The sequence below is a fragment of the Colobus angolensis genome, unplaced genomic scaffold, assembly GCF_000951035.1.
Source record: "Colobus angolensis palliatus isolate OR3802 unplaced genomic scaffold, Cang.pa_1.0 Scaffold283, whole genome shotgun sequence".
NCBI classification, from domain to species: Eukaryota; Metazoa; Chordata; class Mammalia; order Primates; family Cercopithecidae; genus Colobus; species Colobus angolensis.
Window position 1 is genome coordinate 81,526 of NW_012116077.1, and position 6,537 is coordinate 88,062.

The window sequence follows — 6,537 nt, forward strand, 5'->3', positions numbered from 1 at the left end:
TCGTTTATGACCTTCTCTGCATTAATTAGTCTGGCTGTCAATTCTTCCACTCTTTTTTCAAGATTTTTAGTTTCTTTGCGCTGGGTACGTAATTCCTCCTTTAGAAGAGCTGATTTTTGTAAAGATAAAACATGGGAAAACATTTAGATAGCCTAACTAAAGAAAAAAGACAGAAAAGTCAAATAAATAAAATCATAAAGGGAAGAAAAGACAGTAAAACTGATACCACAGAATTAAAAAGGATCATGAGAGACCGTATGTACAATTACATGCCAACATATTGGATAACCTAAAAGAAATGGATAAATTCCTAGATACATACAATTTACCATGACCAAATCAGGAAGAAATAGGGAATCTGAATAGACCAAGAATAAATAATGTTATTGAATCAGCAATCAGAAACCTCTCAAGAAACAAAAGTCCAGGACCAGATAGCTTCTCTAGTGAATTCTACTAAGTATTTAAAGAAGAATTAACACCAATCCTTCTCAAACTCCTTCAAAACATTGAAGAGAAGGGAACACTTCCAAATTCATTCTATGAGGCCAACATTACCCTGATACCAAAGCCAGAGAAAGACACTTTAAGAAAAGAAAATTACAGTACAAAATCCCTGATGAGCATAGATGTAAAAATCCTCAACAAATACTTGCAAACTGAATTCAAAGCACATTAAAAAGATTATACATAAAGGAGACAGAGAAAGATGGCAAAATAGAAAGCTCCACCGATCGTCCTCCAACAAGGACACCAATTTAACAGCTATCTACACAGAAAGACATCCTCATAAGAACCAAAAATTTGCTGAGCACTTATAGTACCTGGTTTTAACTTCATATTGCTATAAAAGGCACTGAAGAGATAGAAAAAAACAGCCCTAAATCGCTGATGCCACTCATCCCCCACCCCTGGCAGTGCCAACATGGTGCAGAGAGCATCTCTGAGCATTGTGGGAGGGAGAATATAGCAATTGTGAGGCATTGAACTTATAAATAGTGCTGTCCTGTTAGAGCAGAAAGGAAAACCAGACAAAACTCAGCTGGTGTCCGCTCATGGAAGGAGTATTTAAACCAGCCTTAGTCAGAGGGGAATCACCCATCCTAGTGGTCCAAACATGAGTGCCTGAAAACCTTGCGACCGAGGGCTACCGCATTCTGTATCTCCAAGTAAACCTGAAAGGCAATCCAGGCCATAAGGACTGCAAATATTGGGTAAGTCCTAGTGAGTGCTGAACTAGGCTTAGAGACAGTGGACTGTGGCAGGGCACATGACATACTGAGACACACCTGGGGCAGTCAAGGGACTGCTGGCATCACACCTCTCTTAATCCAAGGCTGCATAGCTCATGGCTCCATAAAAGACCCCTTTCTTCCACTTGAGGATAGGAGATGGAAGAGTGGGGAGGACTTTGTCTTGCATCTAGGATATCAGCTCAGCCACAGCAGGGTAAGTAAGCCACCAGTCAGAATTGTGAGTTCCCCACTCCAGGCCCTAGTTCCCAGATGACATCTCTAGACAAATCCTGGGCCAGAAGGCAACCTGCTGTATTGAAGGAAAGGACCCAGTCCTGTCAGCATTCATCACCTGCTGACTGAAGAGCCCTTGGCCCCTGAATAACCAGCAGTGATACCCAAGTACTACATCATAAGCCTCTGAGACCTGCTGATTTCAGGTGACCGGCACAGCCATAGGGGAGTAGAGCACTGATTGGGCTTTCGGGGTCCCTGATTCCAGGACTTGATTCTTAGATGGCATTTCTGGACTTGGCCTAGGCCAGAGGGGAGCCCACTGCCCTGAAGTGTGAGTCCCAGGCCAGGCAGCATTCATGACAAGCTGACTTAAGAGACCTTGAGCCTTAAGGGAACATCTATGGTAGTCTGGCAGTACTCCTCACAGTCTAGGGTGGTGGTGGCTAACAGGCTAGGCTCTGATTTTGAAAAGAAGAGGGAAGAGTGAAAAGGACTGCATCTTGTGGTTTGAGGACCAGCTCAGCTGCAATACAATAGGACACCAGGTAGACTTCTAAGTTTGTGACTCTAGTCCATGACTCCTGGGTGACACTTATGGACCCAGATGGGTTCTGGGTGACCTTGCTGCCCTGAAGGAAAGGGCACAAGCCTGGCTGGCTTTTTTACCTGCTCATTGTAGTCCTAGGGCCTTGAGTGAACATAGGCAGTAGTCAGGGAGTGGTTACAGCAGACCTTGGGTGAGACCCAGTGTTGTGCTGGCTTCAGGTCTCACTCAATGCAGTAACAGTGGTGGTGGCCATAGGGGTGCTTGTGTCACTCGACTCCCAGTTTTAGGTGGCTCAAAACAGAGAGAGAGACTGTATGTTTGGGAGAAAGTACTAGAAAAGAACAAGAGTCTCTGCCTGGCAATCCAGAGAATTCTCTCAGATCTTGTCCAAGACCAGCAAGGCAGTACTTTCAAGAATCTGCAAGAACCGCAGTGTTACTGGGGTGTCTCCTAAAGAGGACAGAGCTTAGATCACAACACCCAAGTCCTTTAAAATATATGGAAAGCCTTCCCAAGAATGATGGCTACAAATAAGCTCAAACAGTGAAGACTACAATAAATACATAACTCTTTAATATTTAGACACCAAAGAACATCTGCTAGCATCAACACCATCTTGGAAAACATAACCTCACCAATGCTGGGCATGGTGGCTCATGCCTGTAATCCCAGCACTTTGGGAGGCTGAGGCAGGTGTATCACGAGGTCAGGAGTTCAAGATCAGCCTGGCCAAGATGGTGAAACCCCGTCTCTACTAAAAATACAAAAAAAAATTAGCTGGGTGTGGTTGTGGGTGCCTATAATCCCAGCTACTCGGGAGGCTGAGGTAGAGAATTGCTTAAACCCAGGAGGCGGAGAGCCAAGATCACGCCACTGCACTCCAGCCTGGGCGACAGAGTGAAACTCCATCAAAAAAATAAATAAATAAAAACAAAAAACCATAACCTCACCAAATAAACTAAATAAGGCACCAAGGACCAATCCTGGAGAAACAGAGATATGTGACCTTTCAGACAGATAATTCAAAATAGCTGTACTGAGGAAACTCAAAGAAATTCAAGATAACATGGAGAAGGAATTCAGAATTCTATCAGATAAATTTAATAAAGAGGTTGAAATAATTTACAAGAATCCAGCAGAAATTCTGGAGCTGAAAAATAAAATTGGGATACTGAAGAATATATCAGGGTCCTTCAATAGGAGAATTAATCAAGCAGAAGAAAGAGGCAGTGAACTTGAAGACAGGCTTGAAATTCATATTTGAATTTGAAAATGCGTAGTCAGAGGATAAAAAAAGAAAAAAGAATGAAAAACAATGAAGTATGCTTACAGGATCTAGAAAATAGCCTCAAAGGGGCAAATCTAAGAGTTATTAGCCTTAAAGAGGCAGACAAAGAGATAGGGATAGAAAGTTTATTCAAAGGAAGAATAGCAGAGAACTTCCCAAATGTAGACAAAGATATTAATATCAAAGTACAAGAAGGTTATAGAACAGAAAACAGATTTAACCCAAAGAAGACTACCTTAGGCATTTAATAATCAAATTCCTAAATGTCAAGGATAAAGAAAGGGTTCTAAAAGCAGCAAGAGAAGATAAACATAACATAAAATGGAACTCCAATATGTCTGGCAGCAGACTTTTCAGTGGAAACCTTACAGGCCAGGAGACAGTGGCATGGCATATTTAAAGTGCTGAAGAAGAAAAACTTTTACCCTGGAATAGTATAGGTAGTGAAAATATCCTTCAAACATGAGGGAGAAATAAGGACTTTCCCAGACAAACAAAAGTTGAGGGATTTTATCAATACCTGACTTGTTCTATAAGAAATCTAAAGAGTGTACTTCAATCAGAAAGAAAATGACACTAATGAGAAATAAATAATCATCTCAAGGTACAAAACTCTCTGGTAATAGTAAGCACACAGAAAAACACAGAATATTATAACACTGTTATTTGGTGTGTAAACTACTCTTATCCTAAGTAGAAAAACTAAATGATGAACCAATTGAAAATATTAACTACAACAACGTTTCAAGACATAGTCAGTACAATAAGATATAAATAGAGACAACAAAATGTTAAAATGTGGGGAGATTAAGTTAAAGCATAGAATTTTTATTAGTTTTCTTTTTGTTTATTTATGCAAATAGTGTTAAGTTGTTATCAGGTTAAAATAATGGGTATAGATAATATTTGCAATCCTCATGGTAACCTCAAACCAAAAATCATACAATGGATACACAAAAAGTAAAAAGCAAGAGACTAAATCATGTCACTAGAGAAAATAACCATCACTAAAGGAAGAAAGGAAGGAAAGGAAAAAGGAAAACAAGACCAGAAAACAACCAGAAAACAAATAACAAAATGGCAGGACTAAATCCTCACTCATTAATAATAATATTTAATGTAAATGGACTAAACTCCCCAATCAAAAGACACAGACTGGCTGAATAGATGAAAAAACAAGACCCATTGATCTTTTGCCTACCAGAAACACACTTCACGTACAAAGACACATGTAGACTAAAAATAAAGGGACAGAAAAAAATATTCCATGCCAATGAAAACCAAAAAAGAGCAGAAGTCACTATACTTATATCAGACAAAATTGATTTCATAACCAAAACTATAAGAAGAAGCAAAGAAGATCACAATATAATGAAAAAGGAGTCAATTTAGCAAGAGGATATAACAATTTTAAATATATATGCAGCCAACACTGGAGCACCCAGATATATAAAGGAAATATTATTAAAGCCAAAGAGAGAAATATCCCTCATTATAGCTGAAGACTTCCACACCCCACTCTCAGCATCAGACAGATCTTCAGACAGAAAATCAACAAAGAAACATCAGGCTTAATTTGCACTGTAGACCAAATGGAGCTAATAGATATTTGCAAAATATTTTATTCAAGAGCTGCAGAATACAACTCTCCTCCTCAGCACATGGATCATTCTCAAGGATAAACCATATGTTAGGTCACAAAAAGAGTCTTCAAATATTAAAAAAAAAAATGAAATAATACCTGGTAACTTTTCTGACCACAATGGAGTAAAACTAGAAATTAATAATAAGAGGAATTTTGAGGAAGATACAAATACATGGAAATTAAACAATATGTTTCTGAATGACCAGTGGGTCAAAGAAGAAATTAAAAAGGAAATTGAAAAATTTATTGAAACAAATAATAATGAAAATACAACATACCAAAACCTATGGGATACAGCAAAAGCAGTACTAACAGGGACATTTATAGCTACGAATGCCTATATCAAAAAAGAGGAAAAGCTTCAAATAAACAATCTAATGATGCAGCTTAAAGAACTAGAAAAGCAAAAACAAACCAAACCAAAAATTAGAAGAGGAAAAAAAATAATAAAAATCAGAGCATAAATCAATGAAATTGAAATGAATAAAACAGTACAAAAGATCAGTGAAACAAAAAGTTGATTTTTTGAAAAAAATTTTTTAAATGACAAACCTATAGCTAGACTAAGGAAAAAAAGAGAGAAGATACAAATCAATAAAATCAGAGATGAAAAAGAAGACATTATGACTGATACTGCAGAAATTCAGAGGATCATTAGTGGCTACTCTAAGCAACTATATGCCAGTAAACTGGAAAATCTAGAGGAAATGGACAAATTCCTAGATGCATGCAACATACCAAAACTGAATGAGGAAGAAATCCAAAACCTGAACAACAATAACAAGTAACAAGATTGAAGCCATAATAAAAAGTCTCCCAGTAAAGAAAAGCCCAAGACCCAATGGCGGCATCATTGCTGAATTCCATCAAACATTTAAAAAAGAACTAATACAAATACTACTCAAACTATTCCAAAAAAAAAAAAAAATTAGAGGAGGGAATACTTCCAAACTCATTCAATGAGACCAGTATTACGCTATACCAAAACCAGACAAAGACACATCAAAGAAAGAAAACTACAGGCCAATATTCCTGATGAATACTCATGCAAAAATCCTCAACAAAATACTAGCAAACCGAATTCAACAATACATTAGAAAGATCATTCATCATGACCAAGTGGGATTTATCGCTGGGATGCAAGGATGGTTTAACATTTGCAAATCAATCAATGTGATACATCTTATCAACAGAATGAAGGATAAAAACCATATGATCATTTCAATTGATGCTGAAAAAGCATTTGATATAATTCAACATCCCTTCATGATGAAAACCCACAAAAAACTGGGGATAGAAAGAACATACCTCAACATAGTAAAAGCCATATATGGCAGATCCACAACTAGTATCACACCAAATGGAGAAAAACTGAAAGCCTCTCCTCTAAGATCTGGTCCACTGTCACCACTGTTATTCAACATAGTACAGGAAGTCCTGGGTATAGCAGTCAGGCAAGAGAAATATATAAAGTATATCCAAATTGGAAAGTCAAATTATCATTCTTTGCCAATGATATGATCTTATATTTGGAAAAACCTAAAGACTCCACAAGAAAACTATTAGAACTGATTAAAAAAAAAAA